This window comes from Hippoglossus stenolepis, chromosome 2, assembly GCF_022539355.2.
Source record: "Hippoglossus stenolepis isolate QCI-W04-F060 chromosome 2, HSTE1.2, whole genome shotgun sequence".
NCBI classification, from domain to species: Eukaryota; Metazoa; Chordata; class Actinopteri; order Pleuronectiformes; family Pleuronectidae; genus Hippoglossus; species Hippoglossus stenolepis.
The window spans coordinates 4,665,674-4,681,175 of NC_061484.1; the positions used below are offsets into that span (position 1 = coordinate 4,665,674).

The 15,502-nt window shown below is 42.0% G+C and overlaps 1 protein-coding gene across 1 annotated transcript in view; it reads right to left on the bottom strand.

Moving 5' to 3' along the window:
* Window positions 1-15,502, bottom strand: part of LOC118125190 (axin-2) — an 84,404-nt gene that overhangs the window by 51,645 nt on the left and 17,257 nt on the right. The window contains exons 3-4 of the mRNA XM_035183587.2: window positions 3,026-3,207; window positions 2,763-2,822 (exon numbers count right to left, since the gene is read on the bottom strand). The gene's annotated coding sequence lies outside the window, so the exon portion shown is untranslated. The remainder of the gene's footprint in view (window positions 1-2,762; window positions 2,823-3,025; window positions 3,208-15,502) is intronic.

Here is a 15,502-nt window from a genome sequence, read left to right on the forward strand (position 1 = left end):
ATGTATGTGTACAATGTATGTATGTATCAACACAGAGCAAGAGGTCAATGTAAACTCAAGACATTTGTTCAACACACATTATTACCTCCAAAAGTGAACACAGTTCACATCAATAAGAATATGATCCACATCACCATTCATACTCCACAGGTTGTGTTTTTCTTTACATGTGTAATTGCAGTTATCATAGCGAGTCAGTAGAATTAAATGGCCCATATTTTACACCTTTCTGGGATTTAATTTGAGGTATTGGTCCCCCTAAGATGATATATCAGTGGTTTAAAGTCGAAAAAACTGCTGCAATGTGTATTTCCATGTCCTCTCTTCTGCCTCTCTCTGGAGCTGCAGACAGAACAGGCTGCCTCTTTAATTATTTATGAGCCCCTCCTCTGATTGGCAGACTGCACTTTGAGTGACAAGCGACCAGGCCCCTCACCGGTCTCATTCTGGCGATCTCTCTGGTAAACACAGCTGAAAGTCACATTGTTATGTTTGGATAACGCTATAGAAGACCAGTCACATATTCACAGTCGGTTACAGCAGGATGTTTCTGAACGGTAAGTTACACCATCCTCGTTTGTTCAAGTTTTAGCAGGACAGTTGGCCAATGTAGGAGTAACGTCCCGAGTTACAGTACGGAGTTTCACAACGGAGTTTCAGTCCAGGGTAACTTCTACTCCGTAGTAACGTAGACGTTACTCCGTACCGCTGCATGTAGAGCATGCGGTGAGCAGTGTGGAACAGCTGTGTCCTTGAGGAGTTGCTGTAGGTTGAGAGTCTTTGGTAAAATGAGCCGAGCACACCGACATGGCACGTCAGAAGAAATAAAGCGTAACCGCTGGTCTCAAACAGTAACGTTCTTAGGAGGAATGTGCACAGACACATTCTCTTCCTTGCATCCCTCCACGCTGCAGTGTTTCTTCAGTGTTGTCTGTTGTGGTTAGCCTGTGGTAGCTAACAAGCTGCTAGCTCAGCAACATGTCTGCTTGGTGTCGCGTTCAGTGTGGGGGGGAGGAGGGGTGGTGGTGCTGGTGGTGGTGGTGGGGAGCGGGGGGTGATGGGTTCAGGCTGGGTGGGGCTGAGAGAAGAGTGTGAATCCATGATGACATCATACGGACAGGAAGTACGAAACGCGACGTTTCAATAACATATTTCTTCGAATGGACTGAGTGAAAAAGTCCGCGGAGTGACTGTTTTCATACTTTGAGGGTCCCTACTGACCCACTTCAAGTAATTACAGATAGTAAAAGCCCAGAAAATGTATTTTACACAATATAGGCCCTTTAAGTCATTAAAACTGAGATTTTTACAAACACATTCCAAAGTGCAGATTTAAACTCTGTGTATCCATTGGTACCTGTAAAATGTAGTGTTTGGGAAACTATGACATCACAGTTTATTTTGCGAATGCATGCCCAATGTGGCTTTGTGTGATGAGCATGTGCCAGAAACTACAATGGCAGCTATATACCGGTTTCTCTACGATCTTCTCTGGTATTTGACAAATCATTGATGTAAACTATTAGTTAAAGCCCAGAAAATGTATTTTTCACAATATGGGCCCTTTAAGAATACGAGGAGCAGGGTGTGGACAGAGCCCGGTTGAATCATGACCAGCAGGGAACCAGCTGAAGTTTGTTGACTGTGTTCCCGTTTAACAAAAGAGTACATCTAATCTTAAACATATGGCCGACGCCGGAGATGCATGCATGACAGCATGCAGCGTGTGGAAAAATACTGCTGTTGTCTTTTTTTTTCTTTCTTAGGAAAATTTACATCTGCTCATTCACATCCTGTTTTCAGACATTTGTACGATCCCTTAGAAATTATTAAAAATTTGTATCTCACTTTTGATCACATGTTAAAAACAGAGTTTGTTACAGAAAGCAACAAAATGCAGCCTAGTTGGTTGATTCCCTTAACGACCATGTAGGGGGAATACTGGTCTGCCCCAACAGTGGGTCCAAAGACTCATAAAGCTTTATGTCTGTATAGTAAATTATCTGTATTTATATGGCGCTTTTCTAGTCTTCCTTCTCAAAGCGCTTGACAGAACAGTTTTTGCCATTCACCCCTTCACACACACACACACAGACACACACACACACACACACACACACATTCAAACAGTCTAGTTATGTGCAGCACTTAATCACTCATCAATCACATACTGTTGGCATGTGGAATGGGGGGAGACTGAAATTGAACCGCAGACCCCCTGATCAGTGGACCAACCTCTCAACCTCCTGAGCCACAGCCAGTGTGTCTATTCATATACCAATACACTGTTATTGTAATTGATGAAAACTGTGGTGGAAATAGTCATTGTTCTGACAGAGAGAGGATGTTTGTGATGTACTCTGTGAACAAAGACGGTCCTCACTGTGGTATTTACACATCACTTGTCACAGTTTTACTGAAGTGAGTCATAAAAAGGTCTGTAATTCAACCATCCCACTCCGACTCAGTAACATCATCTTGGCTGTCCTCAGAAAAATTCTGCAAACGTGTCAGTTGAAGGAGTTGAAAAGCAAGCTGGGTGTTGCATATATATTTGGACTACAGGGGCTTGTTCATTTGTTTTATCTATCCCACTTTTTGTGTCCTCCACCTCAATTTATTTGTATTGGCCTCTGCCTCATCAGACTTGGCTGCAGCACTTATATATTTAAACAAGGTCTGTTGAGGGTGTTCGACTAAACTCCGGTCAGGTCCGCTCAAACATTTAAACACCGCTCTGTCCTTAGGGGCAAGATGTTTACCTCAGCTGGTTCTGATCCCACTGCACAGGCTGCCGGTCTGGTCTGTCTTAGATCTGCACTCTGGAACAGCAAAGGGCATGGAGAGTCAGAGAAGACGAGTGTGCAATAGGTGCACAAAGAATCAAAGACAAGGCAGTTGCAGGAAGTAAACAAACTGACTGAGAGAGACACAAGTGCAAGGAAAAGACAGATGGAAAGGAGTCTGTCGCATAAAACTAGATCATCTTACAGGAAGCACACGCTCTGATACTTAAGCCACTGACCTCTCTTATGCAGGAGTGGGGGGCGGAGGCGACGAGGGCTCTGCAGGCCCCATCTGCATGGCTTGTCCCCGGCTCTGTGGCCATGTGCAGCACCTGGCCCCACGCCAGCGCCCAACGTCCCTTTGTGTTGGCCAGAGTGGCCGGTTGGGGTCTGTCTTTGATCCCAGGCCAACTATTCATCTCTAAAGGAAGAGGAAGAGCAAAAAGAAAAGAAGAGAGAGAGAGAGAGAGAGAGAGAGAGAGAGAGAGAGAGAGAGAGAAATAGAATAAAGGGGGAGGGGGTGGAGAAAAGAAAGTCAACCTCTGCTGCCAATTATTGGAAAAACATCAAGGTCTTTTTCTGTGTGTGAAGAGAAAGAAGAGAAAAGAGGGAAGGGAAGGTGGAGGATAGTTGTTTGATGGCCTCGTCCAGTGTTAGTTGGAGGATAGTGCGGAGTTGAGGCAGAGGTTGACCCACAGGAGGTGATTACAGGTGGAGAGAGGTATTTGTCTGCCTGCTAACACTCTCGTTTTTTTGGTGTTTTCTTTTTTCTTCCTCTATGCCCTTTTTTATCTTTGCCTTTTTCACTATCTCTCACAGACTCCTTTTTTTCTTTCCGTTGTTGTTCCCATCCTTATCTGTGCCTTTGTCACCGTGTGCCGTTGAACCAGTTCACAAAAACAAACAAAGGTCATTTCTTTGTCTCTGTTGAGGGTTTTCTGTCTCTGTCAGTCGGTCTGTCAGATTCTCCCTCTCTCGTCTTGAACCCCTACTTCACACACACACACACACACACACACACACATAAAGCACATATACTACACACACATTAACCGCGTCACCAAAGCAGGAAGCAACTGTGAACGACAGCCTGTGTACAGACGAAGCATGTCAGACAAATGATGAGGATGTCATGACAACAAACAGAGGAGAGGATTACAGTGTTGTCAGTAAGCAAGACACATTTTTAAGCCTGTGAGGAGCAGAAATAATCACATAAATGATGCAGGTTACACTTCCACAGTCGCTCTAACTCGGCCTAAAAGGCTCAAGGCTCCTTCTTTTATTCCTTTTTTTATTGAGGCAAGGGTTTGGCTCTATGTACAAATTCTTTTTCAGAACAAATTCTGCTTCACATCATGACCCAAAGCACTTTTACTCATTATTACTAGTTTTCACTAGGCTGTCCAAAATAAATCAACAGGGTATGGGTTCTGTATTGTTATTTATTCTACACTAGTCTCATCACCACCTTTGAACCTTTTTAAAGTGTTGTCATATTCAGACATTATGTAGTAACACAGGGCTTAATGGATCATTTTAATGTATTAGAATATAAGGGTCTTCATTTAAAAAATGTTTACATCCACATGAACTTTGTTTTGCAAAATATCACAAAGAAATTAAATAAAAACGACAACAAACGCTCCAACAAGCAAGCTGGGCCAATGGGTGGTGAAAAAAAGTTTGCATCAATGATCCGTCAAATACCAGAGAAGATCATAGAGAAACCGGTATATAGCTGCCATTGTAGTTTCTGGCACATGCTCATCACACAAAGCCACATTGGGCATGCATTCGCAAAATAAACTGTGATGTCATAGTTTCCCAAACACTAAATTTTACAGGTACACATGGATACACAGATTTTTTTTTAAATCTGCACTTTGGAATGTGTTTGTAAAAATCTCAGTTTTAATGACTCAAAGGGCCGATATTGTGTAAAATACATTTTCTGGGCTTTTACTATCTGTAATGACTTGAAGTGGGTCAGTAGGGACCCTCAAAGTATGAAAACGGTCACTCATTCTAAGAAATATGTGAGTGAAATGTCGCGTTTCGTACTTCCACCCCCGTATGAGTCATATGGTCCAGCCTCTGAACCCACCACCCCCTAACCCTAACCCGATATCATCTTAGGGGTACCAATACCTCAAATTAAATCCCAGAAAGGTGTAAAATATGGGTCCTCTAAAACCCTGTTTGCAAGTGGAAGAGATGCCGCAAAGAAATGTATTTTTGCGAAATATCAGCATAAGTGTGAGAAGGATATTAATCTCTATTTTTTTGGTGCCTGTTTGTGTGTGTTTAACAGTTGAATTAAAACTGGAGTCTTATTTATGTACTTCTGGTCAGCATATTAATTTGCCATGATAATATTGTATTCACAAAATAAATTGCTGGGATCTGAAAATATGTCTTTGTAGACAAACCAACGGTTTAGAGATTATCTGAACTATAGCACCACAGATACTGGATCTTTGACGCATCTATATATCAATATATCAGCTGATCTTTATTTTTTTTAAATAAAAGTATACTATTGAGAACAATCTATCAAATGAGGATTCATTGAACAGGAACTTTGGGGACACATTGTTAACTACACCTACACACCCATGAGTAATGCTGGGTGCTGTCAAAAACAGGCTTCCAACCAGAGGTGGCAGCAAAACACAGTTTTTTGTATCCTGTGTTATTCTGTTTATTCATTTTTAAGAATTGTGTCAAAATAAATATTGGATATCTTATGAGGCCTTATTCACTGATAACTATTTATAATTCTAATAATACTAGTACTAGTTGGTCATTTCAGGTGACCAATTTATCTTCTGATCCAAACGTGTAAAGATGGCTGACTTCCCAAAAGGTGAAGCCATAATACATCACACGCCCCCTAGTGGCTGGCAGCGCTTGTGAGCAAGAAACAGCAAAACTAAATTGAAGTACACATCAGTGAATTTCCCCAAAGATGTAGTTCTTATCACACTGATGTAATTTATGTTGAAGTGTTTTATGTCTGGTTTTATTTGGTATACAAAGGCAGATGTATCGATGGGACCCTGATACGTTTTGTTTGTTGCTGTGTTTCCAGATCTCATCAGTAAGCTTTGTGAGTACACTCAATGTTCATGTTTCCCTCAAAGCTTTGAGATAACTTTAATGGTATTTAATTCAGGTAAATAAAGGGAGGCCGGAAAAGACAAATTTCAAGTGTCCCACCCCAGTTTGTACACGTTCTCTGACTTACATCACACATCACTGTGCAGCTGGACAGTTACTTTTACATCAAGCTTGTAGTCAGGTGTTTGGTATTAGGGGCCTAAACACTGTTCATATGCATCACTTGCCTCCTCTCCTCTGCCTTCGTCCTTGTGGACAAAGAACCAGAACAGACAATAGCACATGCATTGATCACCAAGGACGAGTTTCTATCGCTCTCTCCCTCCCTCGGCCTCTCCCTCTCCCTCTGTCTGTCTGTAATTTTCCTTTCATGGCTGTTTTTCCTGCTGTCTCCAGAGACCTTCTCAGTCGACAAGAGAAAACACAAACTAAACATTAAAACGCCCCGCAGCCCTTTCAACACTTGTCATTTGTCCTTTGTACAAATCATGGCGAGAGTTGCTATAGAGACTTCTCTTTTTTTCAAATTATTATTATTTTTTAAACAGTTTTTGCTTCATTAATTTTGCGGGTGAGATGGAGAGAAACACAGGAAAACACAGTCAGAGAAAAAAACCACAGTCAATTATAAGTCAGGAGGAACGATCAAAAACGAGTCGTTTAAAAATCCAATTTGCCACGGGGGTGTAAGATGAGAGCTGAGTGAAGGACAGTCAGTGTGCTGGATGTGGACATATGTGTGGACAATATGAAGCTTTTTTTCTGAGAGAAGACAGATGAAAGGGGTGAGAGTTTACTTAGACCACAGTTCAGTCATGATGTACGATAATTATAATAATAATAATTATTATTATTTTTATTATAATTATTTATAATCATTATTATTCTGTAATTAGGCTGTGGGTATTTTCTGTGCTGTATTTTTCTTTCTGTGTTTTTGACATGTGAGTTTATTTCCCGTGTCATGCTTCTGCACCTCCGCTTTATTGTTTAAGTGCACGCACTGTGTGAGTGTGTTCATTAGAATCCCAGTACCTGCGCCCAGCCATGGGCGTTTAATTCAGCGAGCAGGCAGGGGCATTATCACACACTACCATCACTAATCCCCATGGAATGAAACACCGACACTTTGATGTCTGCCAAAGAACACTGCTATAGTATTGGGAGGCGAGACCGTGCATCACGTAGAAACCGTAATTAACAATCTATGGCTGGACTGGAGCCAGGCAGAGCGGCGGAGGTGCTAGGAGGGTGGGAGAAAGGAGAGAGAGACACTGGTGATATGAAGCCAGAGGCTCTATGGTAAAGCTTGAAAGAAGGTGATATATATATATATATATATATATATATATATATATATATATATATATCACCATGTGTGTGTGTGTTTGTGTGTGTGTGTCAGGGTGCGTATAGATGTACATATATTGGGGTCGAAGTAGCTGGAAGGCAAACCATCAGTCCCTACCACTGTGGAAGTGTTTCTTCAGTGATCAATGCTCACACGATACACACATCCTGTAGCAGCAGCGCTGTTGTCTCAGTAACAACCTGCCCGCAGCTCAAAGAACACAGGACGCTGGGTAGAACACAAACCCCTGGACTTTTTGTGCTTGACGAGGACGCAGGATGAAAAATTCAGGCCCTCCAATGCCAACTGGAGCTTAGAAATGTCCCTCATAGACACACACACACACACACACACACACACACACACACACACACACACAAAGCTTGATTCTCAATGCCACCTACACACATTCTGGTGAGAAAATGATATCAGTGCATGCCAGTGTTCATCACAACACATGAGCGCGCTTGTGAATCTCATGCGCGCACACACACACACACACACACACACACTATAATACATATACCTCGTGTAAGAGGATAAAACACCAAAAAACCAAAGACTTTCATCAAAGCAAGTGAGAGAGGATGTCAGAGATTTTTTCTAAAGATGAAAGCAGGGGATATTCTCTCATTTCAGCTCATGTCTTCTTCTTCCTCTGTCTCTCTCTTTCAAAATCCTTGAAGTATCATCCATGTCTCTGTGAAGAAGGGAGGGAGAGAGTAAGCAGGAGGGGGGGGGGGCAAAAGTTATTTACATCCCACGCTGTGTTATGTGGTCTGTCACTTCTCATTTTCTCCCAGGGCTGTCCAACTGGAAGACTTCAGTCAACTTTCTCCAAGCCTGTATTTGCTGAGGTAATTACAAAGTGACAGCTTCAAATCCTCTGTTGCAACCCCCCCTTAAAAACATTCACACACACACACACACATGCAGTAGTGTCTCCAGAGGACATTACAATGACTTACATTATTATCCTTGAGACTTGCTCCAACCTTAACCATAATTACTATACTTGGCTAACCCTAACCCTAACCCCCCATCTCACCTTAACCTAAACCTAACCTGAAAACATTTCTTCATCTTTAATGATTTACATTATGGGGACTTGTCCTCACAAGGAAGACAAGTCTCCATAATGTGACTGCGTAAACACATTTTAGTCCCCACAACATGATAAATACACACACACACACACACACACACACACTAAGGGAATATGGCTCTGTGGCCTTTCAGATACTGAGCTTAGTTTGGTAAAACCTGAGATGCACATCTCTCATTTCATTCCGTCAACAGCAAACACAACTGCATACATGACCTTTAAATGTTCCCCTCTACACTCATCACAATACCAAGAAAGTTTCCAATGATTAATGATCCTGATAATTATAAATAATGTCGGGGGAAACTGGGTTGAAGTAAAGGGTTTTTTTTCTTCTTTTTTCTGGCTATCTGCAGTCCTCACAAAACACATACGTGGGATGCAAACATACACACTCACACATGCACACACAAACACGTCCACCTTCCATATCCACTTGGAGGTGATTGTAAGAACATCTTTGATCTATTTTTTCCTTTCTTCTTCAAGGAGATGCATTGCCTGTACACGTAATCCATGACAGGCATAATGTGATTTGGTAGTATCTCTAAATGGCAGAGAAAACCGGCTGACAGAAATTAATAAGTTACTGCGGCAGTATGAGGGAATTGGAGGAGGAGGGGTTGGGATGGTGGTGGTGGAGGTGGTGGGGCAACCTGGCAGCAAAACACACAGATCATCAAATTATCTTTTGAGGCATATCGTCATGGTAAAAGTCGCATGCACGCACAAGCTCAACCTGCCCTATCTGCAGCTGCACACGATGCTGGTCTGTCGTCCCCAGTTTGGATCATTACTCCAAAAAAAGGTGTGTTACAGGCTCAGTGTTATTAAGAAGCTGGGGAGCTGTGGGGACCTTTGTGCCTCCCTTCTGTCAGCTCAGTCCAGATCTACGAGGGAGGGCTTTCAACTGACTCTTTGAGCGCAGCATGAGGCCTCGTGATTCAATGGGAATGTTGACGTAGGGACACTTAATGTTGCACATAAGCTCTCAGACACAGGCTACAATCTGAGACGTGAGTTTGCGTGTGTTCTAAGGGATGGTGTTACACTTTTTTGCAAGGCAGGGAAATTGCTTGAAACAAACCAACTTTAACATGCAAAAAGTGACTGGAGTAGTTATGTCAAGAGTGAAAACAAAGTTACAAGAAGGAAAGAGTTCAAACCGAGACAAGAGCTTGCATGTTTTCTCACTTCTGCAAACATGGTCACTGAGGTTACATCCATACTACTAGGTTTCAGTTTGAAAACAGTGTTTCCAGATTAAAACCATCTCTGTCCACACAAAGGTTTTGGCTCTGGATCAGTTTTAATCCATCCATACTAATACACCTGAAAATGCACATCACATATGCTTATCACATGACCACTCACACTGGGAATGAACATGCTGCTAGACACAATTCAATTGCTTGAATAACAGCTTGTCTCCTACACATGTAAACAATGTTGTATCATTGTACATTTTTTAATTTAACTGCTCAACAGCTGTAATCAAAGACAACAGAGTCAGCAATGCTTATTATTGATTATCCATGTTGTTTTCCACACTGGTAGGCGAGGCTACCAAGGAATCAGCCAAGGCTACGTCGTACCCAAACAGCAAGAGTCTACATCATCATTTCTAAAAATCTCAGTTTCAGCCTCTCCAGACTAAAAAGCTGCCCCAGAGTTTTAAGAGTAAAACGGGGCCAGCAGAGTTTCCAAACTCTCGTTTTAGCAGCTCTAAACTTAGCAGGGTCGATGTAGCCTGAGTAAAGTTGTTGAATTGAAACTGTCAGAAATGACACAAAAATTGTCTGAATCACCTCCATCAATGCTGACGTCAGAAGAACATTGTTGGAGCAGGTTTCGGACACCGTGTGACTGTCTGAGAGCCACTCTGTTTGAAGCACACAGATGCCTTGGGGGTCTGTGTCACAGTAGAGTTCAGAGCAGCCAAACTTCAGACTAAGATCAGTTCATTAAAGGAATCACAGCATTACACTCAGAGATTGAGAGTAGAGTTCAACTGTTGATTTGGTGAACTTTGGTCAACCAATAGCAAACCATCTTGACATCTATGGACTGGTGTCAGGACAGTCCTGTGTTACACTATGGAATTTTATATAGCCTGTCCTGAAGGAGTATATAAACTGCTGTACAACAGATACATGGTTTGTATCTGACAATTGTATATGGCTGTGTTAAAGCTATAACTATAACTATAGCTATAGCTTTAATAAGTCACCATGTTTTGGTGACTGCAGAAGCAACGACTAAATTCATCTGCAACTAATCTGCTACCTCAGGGCTTTGCATGTGTGTCAGATTTGATTGACAGTGCGGGCAGCATAAGCAAACTGTCATCAGGTTTTGATTAAAATTTTGCTACATCCTGATTGGAGCACAGAAGTCAATGAGATCATCTTTTTTTTCAGCCAAACTTAAAACTTGTGAGAAAAAGAGAGAAAAATCACAAATACAGCAATATCTGCCGTGAAATAGCCAAAGTTCCATATTTATGTTTTACTATATTACACCATGAAAAAAGCTGCTTTAAAAATAAAAATTCAGTACATTTAAATTTAAAACACTGGTGACTGTGACACCAAGCTTCTAGCCTCTCCTATTTCACAGGGATGATTAAATAATAAATAATTTAAGAATAAATGAATGATTTTTTCTGTTCCACATCTACAGACCTGATATTAACGTCTGTCCTGAGTGATCTGATCACAAGTGGACATAGCTAAGTTCAGAACACATGTGTCCTGAATGTGTCCTGAATGTGTCCTGAGATCCAATCACAAAAATCCCATTCAGAGGCGGTCTGGGATGCATGTGACCTCAGCTGACGTCCTCTGACCCACTACAGTTTCACAATGAACATATTTTGACAGTTCTCAGGTTCACCATGTGTATTTCTTTGCAGCCACAATCACAATATCAACAATGATCATCATATAATGACTGATACTTTTCTAAAATTGGCTAAAATCTTTTTCAATAGCTGCACGCATTCATTCATTCAAATCCTCCTGGCAAAAAAACCTAACACTGTCCACTTGTGATCAGACCTCTCAGGATGGATGTTAATACTTGGGCTGAAAAAGGACTAAATCAAGGAGTGGTTTGCCCAAAATTGTTTCTGTATACATGCTTTTCAAAACTTGGGTCCAAACAAGAGGAAAATGCCCAAATCAATTTGAACAAGATGATCAGCCCCAATCAAACTGTGTTACATAAAGCGCAGTCACAATGTATTCCATACTCCCACTGGAAGAAATCAAAGTTACCCATGTCACTGCCACAGCGTTAGGTTTAAGCAGAAAGCCACCTTCAAGCCTGACTTGATGAAGTATTATACCTTTTACTCAGACAATATCACTTCTTTGTGGGCCATCCGGATGTTTGCACTCAGTCGTGCTTTTGTGGCTCCACCCACCCCTTCAATGTTCTTCATTTTGCCTGCGCAGGCCAACTGTGTTCCTGGCAGCAGTGGCAATCATTGACACGTAAAGGAGAAAAGAATTACGTAAATGTAGCACAAATTGGAACAACAGTAAATGCTGTGAAAGCAGAGCAGAGGGAGGGGAAAACAGAATCAAGCTTTGGTTCTGTGTCTACATGTGCACACAACTGCAAGCATGCATACTTTGTTTGCATGTATGTGCAAGGTACATAATTATGATTGAATGTGCGTGTATGTGAACCTCTGTGTGGTTACGTGAGTGTTGCCTCCACAACTCACAACATCTGGATTTGATTTGCAATCTGATACGTATAAAGACACACAAACAAATAAACCAATAATATGCCGAAGTTTATCGAACTTTAGAAAAATTCAAAATGGAAAAAAACATCTTGATCTAGAACATTGCACAGAAATAAATGTGAGTGATGTGTCAAAGTGATGTAGATAAATTGAGGGATTCTCAAGGTGGCGACTTCTATTCATGTCTAGTGGGGAGAACTGGGCTAGATGTGGTTTATAGGTTGCTGTTGGCTCGTGTGTGTGTGTGTGTGTGTGTGTTTGAGTGTGAGTTTATGTACAAGAGCGACAGAGAGAAAGAGAGAGAGCAATGGAGAGGAGAAAGAGAGAGTGAGCAAGGGAGGTATGTCATGCTCGCCAAACCACTCAGCGAGATTCTGATTTATTTGGCAACTGCAGGATGGTGGTCTGACTACAAGAGGCCACCTACACCAGTGTCCGACCTCCGGCCCACCTCAACTTCTGAAATGAACTCAGCTGTCCTGGCTAAATCTACACCCAGACAGGAGGGATGAGCTGTTATTGGGGGAAAACGCACACTCACAAACATTCCCACACACACACACACACACACACACACACACACACATGCTTGTGGTTAGGCCGTGGCAAACTCATGCATGCAAGCCACCCATACCATCACACATGTGAAAGCAGCATGTATGCAATATTATGTTGTGTAGAAGGGAAGCGAACTAAAAGAATCTTAATGAGCACTTTTTGACTTTTACATTGTTTCTGTGGTTTAAAAGGGATGATTCACCCTGAGATCAGACTTCCTCATTTCCTTGTAGCCTTGTAAGAACAAACATAGTTTTAGTTTTATGCGAAGATTTGTCCCTCTGTCTCCATCTCAATACAATGGAAGTAAAGGGAATTTAATTTGTGGTGCTAAACAGGTTTACAATGAAAAGGAGTTTACATTGAACATCGAGAAATCTGGTTATTCATATACCCGAATTCTTGATAAATACAAGTATCGCAGTTACCTAGAAATGTGCTGATTACACAGGTGCCTGTGATGTTTAATATTACCATGGTTTCAACAACTCAACCTACGGGCAACTTTGAATCCTGTATTGGAAATCAGGCCACTTTGGCTCATTGCAGGCGCAGCTCTGTTAAATGCCAACGTCACGCTGCAGATTTGACTCATCTTCCTTATCACCAACAATTGGAGACAACAGCAACAGCAATGACTGGTGGGATCAGGTTGTCATTATGGAGTTCAGTGACACTGAATGGAAAATGTTCGTACGAGCAGGGCATCAGTTGAAGCCACGTCTGCGCAGGTAGTCTGCAGTGGTCAGAAATTGGGATAAGTTCTATACATGCATCAGTACCCTGTAAAATCAGATTTCTCGATAAGGGATTTCCAGGATACTGAAATCGGGATATGACGTTTACATGCTTAACCACAAAAACGTGATATTTCAGAAACCTAATAATAACTCAAATACTAGTGTGCATGCAGTGTTTGTGTCCTAGACAGATGCTGTAGAGTCATTTGTTACACAGTTTTGATGGTGAAGGCAGAAATACATCTCAAAATCTTAAATGTGTTTGAGTTCCTGTCTATCCTTCATCCAGTCCTCTCCATTTTCCCCCATACAGATGGTTTTGGGCTGTGACCTTGGACACACACACACACACACACACACACACACACACACACACACAAATGTCCATCTGCTTGTGTTTAGATTGGCGTAACTCTCATTCTCTTTCTCTCTTGCTTGTCTTTTTCTTCCTTTGTTGTCTCTATTGTTGTTACCATTCATTTGAAACAGAAAAATATCCCACCTCCATTGTATTCTGTCCATTTTGTTACCATGGAGATTGCCATGAACAAGTCAAATGAGTGTGTGTGCGTGTCTGTGTTAGTGTGTATGCATGTATAATGTGTGTTCGTGTGCCAGTAGCAGTGCTATCAGCCAAGCACAGAGTCTAAAGCTGTTTTCTAAGAAAACAAAAATAAAAGGAGAAACATCCACCAGCCCCTCTCTTTCTTTTTCTCTGTTTTCTCTTCTTCTCATCTTTCTCATTCTCCATCTTTTTCTGTGCCTCCACAGTCTCCTTCATCCCTATCTTTCTCTGTTGCCCCATTCTTTTTTCTCTCTCGCCCCTCCATCTTCCAGCCCCTCCCTCCCTACGCCAGTCTTCAAATGCCCGCCATCACCCTCCTGCAACCCATGGCAACAGCCAAGAGAGGGGGCGAGGAGGACAGAGAGACAGAGATTGACACGCGGGCGTCGCAGAGGGTCTGCGTGCGGGAGTTTTACTGTATGTGCTGATATTGAGCAAATGGCCTCATCTGGTCTGCACATTGCAGCCCTCTGACACCAGCGGCATCACAACATCAAGGTGTCAGCTTACAGCCCACTACCACCAGTGGCCTTAGAGACCGACATCACACACCACACTGTGGACCTGGCTTTAATGAGGGACACGCCTCCCTATGTATGTGTATGTGTGTCTGTCATACTTAGTCAAATTTTGGGGATTTCTATCTGTGCTTATTTGTGCTCTGATGTGCTAGTAATGAAGGGGGATTCAATTTGGGGTTTTGATGACATCTCTCCTTGAAATATATGCATGTGCCACAGTCTGGCCGTGCCTTTGCAAACATGCCTCAATGAATGTGTGCACTCATTCTGTGATGGATAGATGTTTCAATTTGTGCGTATTCTTGTGTGTCATTAAATCAGATTCATATTATTCTGCCATGATGCTCCCTCCTGTTCTGTGTACATGTAATCATGCACATATGCCATTCTCTCTGTGTGTTTGTGTATGTTTAAAGCCATGCAAGAGTTCATTGCCACTAATCAAGGGAGCAAAACGCTCTTTTAATTCAGGGGTGGTCCCCATGTGCATCCACCACCCTGGGCTGATCAAGGGAAGAGCAGTGAGGGAGGAGCAGCTGAAAAGGCCTGGTGGGTCTGCACATCTGACTGAGTCAGCTTGTAGAAGACGTGAATCCCAGCAGCCTATTACACAAAGGCAGGGAGAACTAAAACCACACAGTGATATTGATTGATAAATTTCTGTCTGTTAGGTGATAATATAAACCCTCAGGCAGTTTTCTGAGACAGATATAGTGCTGAAACAGAGAATCATCTGTTGAAATACTGTACAGGATCTTCCTACTAGGCTGAAACACATATGTAGAGCCCTGGTTTGGGTGTTAAAGGATCATTTTGGTTTGTTGGCCTCATTTATGTTGTTTTAGCAATCAGTCATTATAACAATGTGCTCACCAGAGCATGATGAGACCTGGGAACTCAGATCTACAGTCTTAAAAATGGTGATGAATTGAAGCTATAATGACAACTGCTCAAGATAATCTGCTGAAATTTTCTGAAGGGGCGTTATTTGAGAAC